Below are 14,984 nucleotides of genomic sequence, written 5' to 3'. Positions count from 1 at the left end.
TTGTCTTTTTTTAATTTAGAAGATCATTGATTTTAGTTAAGTTGCTGTGTTTTAGTTTTAATATGTGGATTAAAGGAATAAATACTCATTTTTCCTTGACCTGGCTCTGAGAAGTCAGGCTAGAAGAATGATCTTGAGCAGGTTTTCTCTCTTAATGTTGGGCTATACCCCTCAAGGTGTCATTTTTCTTAAGAGGGATGCTACCCTCATTAGCCTGCTCAGGGGTGCACCTGTTGGGAACACAGGTGGCTCTAATGTCAAGTCAGCTGGCTTCCAGTGCTGTTAGATGGTAACTTGGCTTCTATCACCCAGAACTTTCTCAGTGTAAAAGTTCATGTGGGGCAGTGAACAGTAGAGGAGAGAAAACACTCCCAGAATATTGACGTTAATCTCCACTTCCCAATACCGTTGAACCAGGCCAGGATTGGAGCATTATTTTCCTGCTAATAATGCTGTTTCTTGGAAACCATAACATATTTCTTCCCTCTTACATTCCTCTTCCGCCTCTTGGAGCTGGAGTTGGAGAGAGGAGGCGAGCTGCCAAGTAGTGGGAATGAGGATTCCTGTTAGTAGGGTTGGAAAAGTGACAAGAAGATATTACTGTGAAAAAGAAAGAATTGAAGAGAAGCATAGGGATTACTATGAACACTTAATTTGAGAATTAAAAAAATAATACTTGAATGACTAACTATACAGAAGTTTTTCCCAATTTAGATTACTCTCTTGTTAGTGTAGATACTACATTGAATCAAATGATATAGAAAATAGTAAAAAAATGTTCTGCATTTAAAAACTCTTCTAAATGGGAAACTGCGTTCAGGTGAGGGTGATCAAATTACAAAATGGAAAAAGTGAAAGTCAATCTCCGTGGAAGAATTGGCGGTCATCAGGGAAAAACAAAATCTAAGTTTATAAATGCTTACTTGAAATGGAGGGTCTGAGTAACCTAACTCAGAAACCATTTATACGAAGCGTGTATTTTTATCTGAATTGTCAGCTTAATTCAGCTGGGTCTGGGAAACACAACTAGGTGTTTCCTCCTCTTTCTTCCACTTTTAAAACATGTGACCATGATTTCCCTTCAAACTAATTTTCGTTCAGCATTTATAACAATGGGTCAGAAAACTGGAAAGGGAATACTTGGTTATCTCCTTTGGCACGGAGTTCCAGTGAGTGGCGCAGGGTCTGGGGGTGAGGATAGGACATGTCTCTATCTAGTTCCCTCCCTCCATCTCTCTCTCTTTCCCACTACCCCAGCCCCCTCATCTACCTGGCTTTTCCGTGTGCTTTATACATGCCATTCTCCTTAAGAATAAAAACACTGTTTATTGTCTTGATAAGACAATGAGGTTGATTCAGATCCAACTGCTTTACTTATACTCATTTGTTTCCTATGAAAAATTTAATTTTTCAAGGATTTTTCATTTTAACAAGGGCAAACCCTAAAGCAGATGTTAAATTAATGAGTTTTAGGGCAGGTGTACATTAATAAGGAAAAATACATATGTGCCTGGAAAACCAACCTTTTTATGTATTAAGGCACATTTTTCCAAACTGGAAAATCCTTGGTACATGTACAAATTTATATAAATCTATTCATAAACATAAAATTGAACTCTACACATACTGTATATTCAAGTAAGCAAAAATACCATGCATGCTACAGTAAACCAAGGCATTCATAATTTTTTTGCTGCACTCAGCCGCTCATATAAATCTTTTTTTTTTTTTTTTTTTTTTGCGGTACGCGGGCCTCTCACTGTTGTGGCCTCTCCCGTTGCAGAGCACAGGCTCCGGATGCACAGGCTCAGCGGCCATGGCTCACGGGCCCAGCCGCTCCGCCGCATGTGGGATCTTCCCGGACCGGGGCACGAACCCGTGTCCCCTGCATCGGCAGGCGGACTCTCAACCACTGCGCCACCAGGGAAGCCCATAAATCTTGATTTTTTAGAAAAAATTTTACTATTATGAAACAAAACATGCTATGCAGGACATGTTTATGTTATAATTGTTCCAGTGGATCTTAATAGCAACTTAGGGTGCTATTGCTAGAGAGCAACTGTAGTTAGCAGTTAAACAAAATCTGAAGGAACTTTTCAGCTCATAAAACTTTTATGAGCTGAAAAATGCTATAGGGTGGGTTTAACAGTGGTTCAGGGGATACTGGAAATATGACTCCTGTCTATTTCAGGAGTAATTTGCACACCTGCATTTGAAAAATTATTGAAAGGTTTTCTTTGTGAACGTATATGAAGTCTATAGAGTTTAAAGGCATAGGAAGAGTTTTATCAATTCTGGACTTTTTTTCCTTTTTTTTAAAGAATGCTCCTCGAAATCATCTGAAATGTCACAAGTTAGTGTAACAGGATTCTGAATGTTTTTAAAAACTGATATACTGTACCTTTAACTCAGAGAATAATGTGGAAGTGTACAGATATTAAATTTAACATTATTATGCAAATGTTCATGGTTATAACCTTAAAATAGGTGGCTTATTAGTTTTTTTAAACAAGTTTTAAACAAATGTATACTACATACTATTTCTCAGGCCTGCTTGTTATTATTTTCTTGCCAGGTGTTCCTTTCTGCTAGTTTTATAATGTATATCTATCCAAATCTAAGTGTAAGACAGGTATTAAGCCAATATTAAACTAAAATGGTATATATATATTAAATATTGATAAAATTATTAATGAAATGGCATTAAAGATTAATGAGATTTTGAGAAGAATAATTTTGGCCTCTAAATTAGAGTTCATTTTACTCTGTTTCCTTATTGAGAGTTATGGTACTTTATTGCTGACATCATTCAGAAATAATTCCCGTATGATTAATCCCATCTGCATTTTTGTTTGCACACTTGAGAAATGTATATAGAGATAAAGATTTATTTTCTGAATATGATGCTGTTGAAGAGAGGGTAAAGAATAAGGGACGTTAGTTCTGAGAACAGGGGATATCTGGGTAAACGCCAATATTTATACCATTGATTGTACGGTCATCATTTTTTAAAAGGTAATATTAGCCCAAGATAGCCTCATATAATTTTTTAAAATCACATTTTTCATTTTTATAGAATTTATTATGTAGGAAAATTATTTTCAGAGTTTTAATTACAGGATCAGATTCCTTTCTTCAAATAAAATGTTATTCAGGGCCTCTATATTTTGAGTAGATAAAGAGTGGCTGTTCCGGTTAGTATTTGAGGGGTGTATCAGGAGGTCCACTTTCTTGGACCTCTCCCTCACCCCCAGTGACAGTTTCTAAAGTAACATGTACCTCAGAACACAGCTAGAAAGAGAATGATAACATGTAGGTAATTCAAAATAAGCAGCAACATTTAACTCCTGAATGAATTGATTTTTTTAAGTAAAAACATTTTCTAAATTGGCCTAATTATCCATCTATCACTATAATGACACACATTTATTAACTTTTACCTCTGAATAACTCTGTATGATCCCGTATAAAATAAATTAAGCAAATCTACCTTCAATCTTATTGATAACTATGTGTAATCAAAATCATAGATAATTACATGTCAGAGTATGTGCAGAGCAAAGTCATCAAGCACACACTTAGAGCTTGATACTTTCAGACCACTTTTTACATATTTTATCATGTTTAAACCTCAGAGATAATTTGTGAGGCAAGTAGGGAAAGTATCGCAGATGGGCAAACGGAGGCACACTGGGTCTGACACTTTGGCACTGGTCTATGTCTTGGCGCTCCTTGGAGCATTTTTGCAGTGAGGCAATTCTCTCCCCTGATGAACTCACAGGAATAATGACTCTCTATTGGCTCAGGTGCCAGCCTGTCCATCAATTTCTGAAAGAACATAGACTCTGGAAAGACTGGCTTCTCGCTGGCATTCTATTGGTTTTAAAGCAGATGGCTTATATTTAGTTTGCTGCTAATATGGGACACTGTGTATGCTATTCAAATACCTGCTATGGCAAGAGAACAGCATGCTGAAATCAGTAGCTCTGACTCTGGGCTGTTTCTCTCCTGAAGAATTTTGGAGCACTTCCCTGAAAGTGGATGGATGGGGCGGGTGCCTGCACATTTGAGTGGTTCCCTTTGCTGGGCTCCAGCTGTGGCTCCCTTCCAGAGAAGCACATTTTTTTCTGCAGGGAATTAGGATGGCTTCCCCCATTTCTTCTTGGCTGTCTAGAAAAGGATTGAGTTCTTCTATTAGTCAAATAGTGAAAAAAGAAGAGACTGTCTATCTTCCTTTCGCTTCTATAGTAGGAAAAACAGAATTGACCTTAATGTTTCTAAATTATTAATGAGCTTAACACTGCACTACAGACCAAAAGTTACCTTTTTACAAAGTCCTTCTAAGTGAAATATTTTGTATGTATAACACTTACGGTCCCATAGAGACACACATACAAACATATATAGAGTCTGAATTTTTTAAAGCTTTTTTTAAAAAAAATTTATTTTATTTAATTTATTTTTGGCTGTGTTGGGTCTTTGTTGCTGCACCCGAGCTTTCTCTAGTTGCTGCGAGCAGGGGCTACTCTTTGTTGCGGTGCGCAGGCTTCTCATTGCGGTGGCTTCTCTTGTTGCGGAGCACGGGCTCTAGGTGCGCAGGCTTCAGTAGTTGTGGCTCGCAGGCTCAGTAGTTGTGGCTCTCGAGCTCTAGAGCGCAGGCTCAGTAGTTGTGGCGCACGGGCTTAGTTGCTCCGCAGCATGTGGGATCTTCCCAGACCAGGGCTCGAACCCGTGTCCCCTGCATTGGCAGGCGGATTCTTAACCACTGAACCACCAGGGAAGCCCGACTCTCAAATTTTTAAGTGCTCTATAAATATTTTATTAACCCACTAATCTCAAGGAAAAATTTAAGAAATTGAAATTGTATTTCTCACAGGTTGAGTTTTACTAATAAAAGAGATGTTCTGTAGATAGCTAAAAGGAACTTGTTGTCTTCTTCCTAACGTGAACCAATGTCTATTCTTTCTGAAAATGGCATTTGCAATTATAAGTTGCTATTATCAAAACTACTACTGAGGTAGGGCGTTAACCAAAGGCAGATACCACTTAGTTCTTATTGGCAGTGACCTCTAGAGAAAGGCATACACTGTCTTCCAGCAGAGTGCAGTCAATCAAGGGTTCTCTTCAGGTAAAGCTACAACATGCCTTGTTCTTTAACAGAATTAAAAGGGGCACAAAATAAACATAAACCATAGGCCCTGCTCCCAGGGATTTTAAGTGCATTTTGGGGAGCCAGTATTAACACAATCAAATATAATTGCAGTACAGAAACACATAATTACACACTTGGTATGAGGTACTAATTGTGAATGGCAGATGAGGTCAGCAAAGAAGGAATCAACGAAGGCAGGGGATTCAGAGAATAGTTCATGAGGAGGAAGGTATATAAGTTAGTCCTTGTTGGAGGGGTAGATCAAAAATAAATTACCAGAAACTGGTTATTAGCCAATTGCTTCCCAACAGAGGCTCACCAGTGGGGCTAAGGAGCCCCAAGTACAATCAGGCATTTTTCCAGATAGGGCTGGGATGACAGAGTGGGCGTCCCTCCTTCAGAAGATGAATGCCTTCTTAGGATTCATCTAGAAACCTATACAGATTCATGGATACCAGAGATATTCAGGCAACTTCCTCAGGAGGGATTGTTCTCACATTTTTCTGTTTTTTAATGATTGATACTGTTTGATAAAGATAGTGTCTTCTGTAAGTTAAATACGTTGAACTTTTCAAAATACATCCCTATGAAGTATCACGGTTCAGAGTTACACACTTGTAAAGTTAAATGACAGAAAACTACTTTTTAAAGAGTGGGCTGCATGTTCTAAACGGTGATCTATAGGTTTATGATATCTTAATTCAAGTGAAATTTGAATCGCTAATATTACAGAAGCAGGTGCTGTAAGTTGGGGAATCTAGAGTCAGTCTCTCCTTTGATTCTCGGCAATGCGGACCCAGGAATTTCTCAAATTTTCTGTCAGAATTTTTTGCCAGTAAAATGGATGTAGTGGCGATTATTGTATAAAAAGAATAATATTTCCTAAATTCTGACCCATACTCTTTTTTCCAAACCACAGGGATTATGAAATAAAAAGATGATTATATATATATAAACACATATATGTATCCAAACATATATATAATATACACGTATTCAACAAATAGTCAGATAATTGCCGTACACTAAGTACTACGCTAGAACTGGATTTCTGAAGCACACTCTGTCTGTGATATTCTGAACGACCATGGATAAGTAGTTGGTTTGCTCCATGGGATACATGGAAGACTCAGTTGATGTAGTGGAAAGAACCTTTGGAAACAGACCTGGGTTCATGGTCAACATTGTTATTTGTGACCTGTTTGGTCTTGAGTAAATTGCTTGATCTCCATAGACCTCAGTTGTTATATCATTAAAAATACATGCTAATACTACAAACTCACCAGATTGCTTAAAGGAGAAAGGATCTCTTCCAGGGCTTGCCAGTCACGGTGGCAGACACATTGCACATTTAACGCTCCTTAAGTGACTTGAAAACACCAAGCACAGTGCCTGGCACGTGGCAATGACTTAGTACAAATTAATTCCCTCTCCGCTTCAGCACTTATTTCATTCTGAACTTCTAAATGTAGGAAGATTTAGACGGTTTTGTACTAAATAGGTTAAAAATGGAATTATCTTAAAATTCAAGATGATTTATACCAGGGAGCCAAATATAATTATGCTATAGTATCTGCTTAACTGCAAGAGCTTGTTAAAATTTTAATCTTCTATGGATTGTGTTTGTCTAGGATGATGCCATTTTGGGTGCAAATCAGAAGCAGCTGCAGCCCTTATTTAAAATTTAAATATAGTTATAGTATTGATTCTATAGTATCTACACGTAGAATTCATTAGCTTTCTGCTCTTTTTCATGTGTGAAAATTGGGCTTGTGATTTTTGATAACTACCAATTTAATTTTGTTTCAAAGAAAAGATCTTTTTACGAATTCTTTACAAATTTTTCCAGGTGCTGGGCCAGGCCTCTTCTTGCATATTCATAGAAAACATGGGCATTCCCTGCTGTCTTTTTGTTGTTGTCAAGGAAACCCCCCAGTTCTCTACACAGGGATTACATTCTTCTTTCTTAATAGCTCTTAGATCATTCATTTGTGCAATGAATAAAAAATGTATTCACGGGCCCAGACAGTGTTCAGAACTTTGGGGGGGGGAGGGGGAGGGGCGTAGCCAAGGGGAGAGATGTGTGGTGAGAGGAGCAATAGGGATAAAAGAAATAGAAAAAGAAATGCTTTGTGAGGTTCCATTTTAATGAGTTAAAGTGAACATTTTATATTGAAAAAAGCATTACCTATTTTTGTCAGTCTACAAAATTTATAACATTGCACCTCAGTGAGGCCAGTTTGTCACGTACAAATGGAAAAGCTGGTGAATAAGTGGCTTTATTGATAGAAGGATTCCAAGAATGGGGCCCTGGTTGAGGGCGTGGGGATGTGTTTTAGTGAAGACTTGTATATTTTTTTTCATTTGTATGGAAGTACTTTGATTTTTTTTTTTAATAACATAATTGAGGCATTAGAAAAGGTAGAATATTCTTTCAACCTAGGGCATCATGTGGACAATTGAGAACCTATTTTATTGCATTAGAAAGTGTGCTCCTTAGAGAGATATGCCAGTGTTTAGACTTTGAGTATGGATCAGGAGGGAAACATTGATCTGTTGGCATGAAGGCTGTAATTATTCTTAAAAAGAGTGGTTTGATTTGGGGGAGGAAAATAAATTATGGTGAACCTTCTAAATACTTGCTAGAATTATTGTGATAATATATAAAGAATTTTTCCGTAAATAATTTGAAGTCTAAGTAGGAGATCTGAAACTGGAAAGAAAGGATCTGTGGAGTGAGAGGAAAAGTTTAACTGTATTTCAGCATCCGTGTCTATGAAAATTTGACGTATTGTGTCACAGTACTATACCCGGACTTGCTTGCCCCCAGTATATAATCAGCACACACTACCTTGACTGGCTTCTAGTGACTTTATCTTTTCATTTTAATACCACAGTATTCCTGGCATCTCACAGGGTGAGTTGGTTTGTTTGGCCATATGCTGCGCATAGTAGGTTTTGGTTTTTCTAAGTTGAGAAAGGGAAAAGAAAATATACTAATGTATGCTTTTGTAGAGTACAATGGAATATACTAAAATTATCATTTTTATTATGTTGTGATCTTATCTTGCTCTGCTCTGTAGGGGAACCATTTTACTCTCCGCAGATAAAACATTCTCTGCCCATCTCTTCACACTCACCTCCAGGAAATATTTTAAAGGCTTGTTGAAATAAAGTCATTCAATCAAGCTACTCTGTGGCTGGGGGAAAGAAAATAATGTCATCCATAGCTTAGTTGGGAAGGCAACTTGAAATAATTAGTAAGCAACAAGAGTATGCAATAAAGGCTAGTTGGTTGCTTTAATAGAAGGAAAAATAGAGGTAATATGAAGTAAGTTAATATAAGCGGCACCTTTTAGCAGGCAAAGTCTCAGAATTGACCTCACAGGAAACTCTGGGCATTTATCCCCTCACTGAGCAGCCATCCATTTTACTCAGGAGGACCCAGAGTAGCACCAACCAGGCACCAGCCAGCTGACCAACAATGATGCCATTCTGTACAGGGGTTTGAGGAGCACCAAGAAATCTCCCAGGGCATAAATATTGCTCACACTGCTTCTCAACCTTGGCTCTATATCAGAATCACCAGGGAGCATCCAGATAAAAATATCCACTACCCCATCCTCCACCAGATAATTTGAATCTGAATTTCTAGTGATAAGGCTTAGGCCTTTGTACTTTTTTTTTGTTTCTTTTCTTAAATTTGCTTTATTTAATTTTTTTTAATATTAGGTATCTGTATTGTTAAATGCATGTGATTTTGATGCCTAGAGAATGTTGAACTCTACTGGTAAAGTAAAGGCTTTCTGACCTCAGACAGAGGCTGAAATATAGACATTCCTGGGGAAGGGGCTGCTTTAAGCCTCTGAAGTTTAAATTGTATTTTAACATTTTTAAGGAGGAAAAAAATATGCTTAATTTAGTCTCCCCTGAGTGAAACTGTGGTCTTTGATCATGTTCTGAGAAGTGTAGCTTTTCTCACAAATGTTAGATGAACCTTGGCATCTGTAAGTAAGGAAGAAAGTAGAATTAACTATCATTGAAATATATGTTTTTTTAAGTCTCAGAATAATTGTAATTGAATCAAAAGCGATAGGGAAGAGTGGAGAATACATCTGGAATTACCTGGAACTGCATACCTCACTTTGCTGTACCCATATTACCTTCTCTCTATCAACATGGAAATTAAAAGGAAATAAATATGCTTATAGCTTAAGGACCCTTTTGGCTATACTGCCAAAGTGAATTTGTTCATTATATAGTTACATTCGAGAAAAACAGTGTGATAAGCCTATACAGCGTCTAGATTTGGAAAGAAAAAGAATGATGAAAAGAATATTGAGACTGTGCCTGCATATTTACATTATCTGATTTTTATAACCATAAAAGTCTTTAGCATTTGAGTTATCTGTATGCTCTTTTAGTTGTATCTCAGAATGTGAGTTATTATTGCAGCCAAAAAACAACAATTTTTCAGTCCAAAAAAAAAGGCAAGTCTTTCAAAGGAAGTATCAAAGTAGTAAATGTAAACTTTTCTATTCTTTTTTTATAATTAATTAATTTATTTTTGGCTGCGTTGGGTCTTCGTTGCTGCACACGGGCTTTCTCTAGTTGCGGCGAGCAGGGGCTACTCCTTCTTGTGGTGCACAGGCTTCTCATTGCAGAGCACGGGCTCTAGGCATGCAGGCTTCAGCAGTTGTGGCTCATGGGCTTCAGTAGTTGCGGTGTGCAGGCTTCAGTAGTTGTGACACGAGGGCTTCAGTAGTTGTGGCTCATGGGCTCTAGAGCCCAGGCTCAGTAGTTGTGGCGCACAGGCTTAGTTGCTCCACAGCATGTGGGATCTTCCCGGACCAGGGCTCGAACCTGTGTCCCCTGCATTGGCAGGCGGATTCTTAACCACTGCACTACCAGGGAAGCCCCAACTTTTCCATTCTTGGTGATAAATAAATGTGTAGACATTCATCCAACTAAATTCCCAAAAGAAGGTCTAAGTGGCTAGTGTAAGGAGAGCATTACATATTAAAGAATCCCTTCACTTTAATTATGGAATATAGAAGTTAGTAAGGAAGGTGAAACAAGTATATAGTAACAACTGAGAAGTTATAAATAAGAATAATATGACATAAGTCCTATGGCATACAAATTAAAGATACAGCCAATTTGGGCTGATGAGTTTTAGTGAAGAGATATCTAGGGGCTTCTGCTGGATTATTCATAAATGCAGGGATGAAGTTCAAAGGAGGGTTTATGAAGATTCCAAGTTGGGGGCAGAAGCATTCTTGTTGAACAGAAGCATGAGTTGGGAATGAGGAGGATCTTGAGATGGGGGCATGGATTCTCTGCATCCAACTTAGAGGTGCAGAGAATGAGAACAGAGAAAAAAGGCAGAGGATAAATGTGTGTACAGTGATGGAGCTGTTTGAACACCCTATTGAAGAGGTCAGGTGACAGAGATGACTTTTGAAGAAGGGGTGGTGTAATTAAAATAAAATGGTGTTTGGTAAGTTTAGTAGCTATAATATGGGGGCTTAAAAGGAAGTGTATATATATATATATATATATACACACACACACATATAAATGTATATATGTATGTATGTATGTATTTATGAGAGGCATTTGTTTTACTTTAGTCAAAGTTTTTTTACTTAAATTTTAAATCCTTGATTTTGACCAAAGTACTTTTCTGGTGTTAGGACATTTGGTAATTATTGTCTATTATCTATCTCTCTAGCATCTATTTATCTATGAAAAGCTTTGACAACCTTAGAGAACTAACATGAAAAAGATAAGAAAAGTACTGCGGTATGGTTGGTTTTTGTTTATTTGTTCTGCTTTCAAAGAAACACTTAGAAACCAAAATAACCTGGATTTTCTTTCATATAGCTCTTTATCTTATTGTTCAAAAATGCTTGAAGGGCTCAAAATTACTTGATTAAGCTCTCCAGGAAAACCCTTACTCTTTAAAAATTGGAAGTTAGGAAGTCCCTTGGGCCTCTTCTATAAGCAAGAAAAGCCCACACTCAGTGATAACTCCTTAAGCGCACTTAGACCAGATGACTGTATCTAAACACATTCTTTCCACTTGAAACAACAGCATTATTAGAGGATTATCTGAATTTGGGAAAAGAGTTGATTCCCATTTATCATCCCCATATCATGTCTGCCTCAAAAGTGAGGCCATCAGAAACACTTATATTGTTTATTACCCTTTCTGGGTGTAAAATTCATGAATTGAAAAATATGGAGCTCCTCGCTCAGCAAGAGGGAGCTGTCAGTGTAAGATAGCATGCTTGGGTGGTGCACCAAATGAACCTCAGCTAGCAGAGCTAATAGGGAGATGCAGGTCACGGCATCCAATCTTTTTTTTTTTTTTTTTTTTGCGGTACGTGGGCCTCTCACTGTTGTGGCCTCCCCCGCTGCGGAGCACAGGCTCCGGACGCGCAGGCTCAGAGGCCATGGCTCACGGGCCCAGCCGCTCTGTGGCATGTGGGATCTTCCCGTACCGGGGCACGAACCTATGTCCCCTGCATCGGCAGGCGGATTCTCAACCACTGCGCCACCAGGGAAGCCCGACAGAATCCAATCTTGATCTCCCAGCCTCTAGCGTAATCTCTCACTTCTAGAGGAATTGGGTATTGATATAAATATCACGTGATTTTTCAATTATTAATGTAATTAAGTACGCAAAAACAACTGACAAGATTTGGGGAGGATGTTTATATCTTGATCACTAATGTCAATTCTTTTTTCAACATCCTGAGTTGGCACCATTTTTAGTGCCTCAAATTTTGAAAATGATGGGGAATTTAGGATGTCTGAGACAATCTAGTTGAAATGCACATTAGGTGGTTTTCTTTGCTTTATAAGGTGCCAGTTAGCATTTTATTTTAATTAAGAACATATCAAAAGGTGAATGAAATTGAAGCATTTGCTTATGTCTGGTTATTAGATTCATAGGTATGTGTCAGAAAGCTTAAACATCTTAGAGAACTTCCAGTTTTCTCTATTTTAGTTCTATAAGTGTTTCTTAAATACTTCAGTATGGCTGTCTATTGTATCTTTTTAATAAAGAACCAAAATATTTTTTGATGCACATTAAGATGAAAACTATTTTAATAAAGAAATGTGATCCTAATATCTCTCTGCTGAGTAGATTTGTTTATAATTACATTTAATTAAAAGCTCTTAAATTGTAAAATTCCCTATAGAGAACATGAACTTTAGCCAGCTGCCTCTGCATCTTAGCAACTATGTTTTGTGTCTGCTAACAGTAAGACTGGAAGACTTGTGCTATGTCTACAAAACTCTGCCATGAAGTACTTAAAAATACTTGGTGAATAATTTGAGGTCTGCTAGCAGTAAAGCTTTGTGTGAAATGCCATTTAAAAAAATCTATTAACCGTGGTACCGGTATATTCAAGTCAAGCTGTTAAAATACATTCATGTAAACATAGAAAAGATTATACATACACCTTGTGGAGTTTTGCGGTTTGACTCTTGCAATCCAAATAAAAGTTATATCACCCTTAGAATAAAATTCTAAAATAGAGCCATCTTTTTTAAGGACTTGTTCATCTAAGAGCTGGGACTATTAATTACTCCCTGAGGTTGCACTGTTGGTACAAAGTAGAGCAGATCACAACTTTGTAATGAAATACCTGCTTTCACAATAGCACAGGTGTCCCCCTGCCACACCCTACAAAGCAACTTTTCTGGTTTGCAATAATTATAGCTCTTGCAACTCTCTCATAGCATGCGTGGTGGGTGATGGTGGTGACAAGAAAGGGGGATGAAGAAGTAATTTCAGAAACTAAATAAACAAATAGGAATATGGGTGAGATGTAGGTGGCAGTGGTAGGAAAGAATTCACCTATCTATACTAGGTAGGTTAAATGAAATTTAAAAAATATGGAAACAAACTAGCCACGCTGAGAATGAAATGTAGATTTATCTGTAGAGAATCTGTTGGCAGAAAAAATGATCTTCAAAGCCCTGGGCAATGAATATTTTCGTCACCCTCAAACCAATACTAAGAAAACGGAAGAAACCATTTGGAACACAACTTATTTTAATAATAAATACTAGTAACTTAACTGTGAGAAGATTCCTTGGGAATCTTCCTTCAGAAAAAGGAAACTAATTCCAACTCACATTTCATATCTTCGTTTTATTTAAGAATTCTCATTTAGTGAAATATTTTTACAGTACATATCCAATGAGCACTTTTAAAATCACTGTTTATTACGATGTGCTGATAGTTCTTTGGTCAGTGCCAGCTTCAAGGTACCATGAGAAGCATAAGATGAAACAGCTTAAAGTATTTCTGTGTTTTCTACCATTCTGAGGCAAGTCAGATCAGATGCTTGTAAGGCAAGTGGAAAAAGGAATCCTAATTAAATTTAATGATTGGTACATTCTCAATATGTACACTGAAAAAGTGTCCTTTTTAAAAAAAAAATAGGGAGAAAAGAGTTATAGTAAGGTCATTTCTCTAACCTATTGGCAAGAGTATTTGTTTCAGAGAGAAAAGAGTGAGATTTAGAAGATACCCTTGGAGGTCTTAGGTCTCTGTAAAGTTGGTAAACATGTGTCTGCCATATAGTCTCATAGATAATAGGTACTCAGTAAATTTTGTGCAATCAGTTGGTCCTGCGGAGATAACATGTTTGGGTGCCATGCATGTTTGTGGTGATACGTTTAATTTTGCGTGCAAAAACCAGTATGATGCCGATCTGTGTTGTGAAGTATATGCAAAGACCACTCTCTGCTGTGTTTGTATGGCTGTGATTGAAATATTGTGATATTTATTTAGGTTAGAAAATGTATTCCATCTAACATTTGAGTCTTTTGGTGAAATTTTCTAATACAATGGTCTAAAATACTAAGAAGTCCTCATAGATTTACGAGCAATAAGAAATGTCAGAGTTCCTTACCCAAGTGGAAAATGGACTAAAAGAATATTATCCTTTGTTCATTGAACTAAAACTAGAGAATATATAGTGAATGTCAGAGACATTAATTAATTGAATTAAGTAGACAATAAGAGTTGATAGTCAATGAAATTACTATATAAATTGTTGATTTACAATGACTTCTTTGTTTTCTTTGCTAGAAAAACATTTTATTTTAAATTATTCATTCCTTTGTAAAACATGTAAGTGAGCGTCAGGGTGTCAGTTCCTTTGACATGCTGACATTTGACACACTGACATGACTGACATGCCTCTGTGTCTTTTCTCTTTCTGCTTTATTCCACCCCACTTATTTTTAGAGCTACCAACATGATACTTAATGAAACCTCTATCTATAATTATTCACTAAGAAGATCATGGGATATGTTTATGTCAGTTTTGTTTTCTAAAAAAGTAAGGAATTTATTTAGAAATCCATATAAATCTATAATAACATTGAGTATTTTTACCCTATTCCTAGCCTACGAGTTTATAACTAAAGAACACCAAGCAGTTATTTCCTTATTAATCCTTGTGTTTGGCTGGAGAAGCTTGGCTGAATGGTTAGTTTAATCTCCACTATTTGTAAAAAGGCACAAAATGTGGTGGGGATTTTTTATATTTTTGACACAGACCCATGCTTCTTATTGAAAGTCTTTCTGTATTTAAATATAAGATGCTGTGGGAATTTAGCAACTGTATGTGTGATAATTCTTTTTTTTAAAAAAATATTTATTTATTTATTTATTTTTGTCTGTGTTGGGTCTTCGTTTCTGTGCGAGGGCTTTCTCTAGTTGCGGCAAGCGGGGGCCACTCTTCATCGTGGTGCGCGGGCCTCTCACTATCGCAGCCTCTCTTGTTGTGGAGCACAGGCTCCA

The 14,984-nt window shown here is 37.2% G+C and overlaps 1 protein-coding gene across 1 annotated transcript in view; it reads left to right on the top strand.

Moving 5' to 3' along the window:
* The window catches only part of VCAN (versican), a 114,368-nt gene that overhangs the window by 52,763 nt on the left and 46,621 nt on the right, over positions 1-14,984 (top strand). The gene's annotated exons all lie outside the window — the stretch shown is intronic.

This window comes from Delphinus delphis, chromosome 3, assembly GCF_949987515.2.
Source record: "Delphinus delphis chromosome 3, mDelDel1.2, whole genome shotgun sequence".
NCBI classification, from domain to species: domain Eukaryota; kingdom Metazoa; phylum Chordata; class Mammalia; order Artiodactyla; family Delphinidae; genus Delphinus; species Delphinus delphis.
This window is presented reverse-complemented; position numbering and strand designations above follow the sequence as displayed.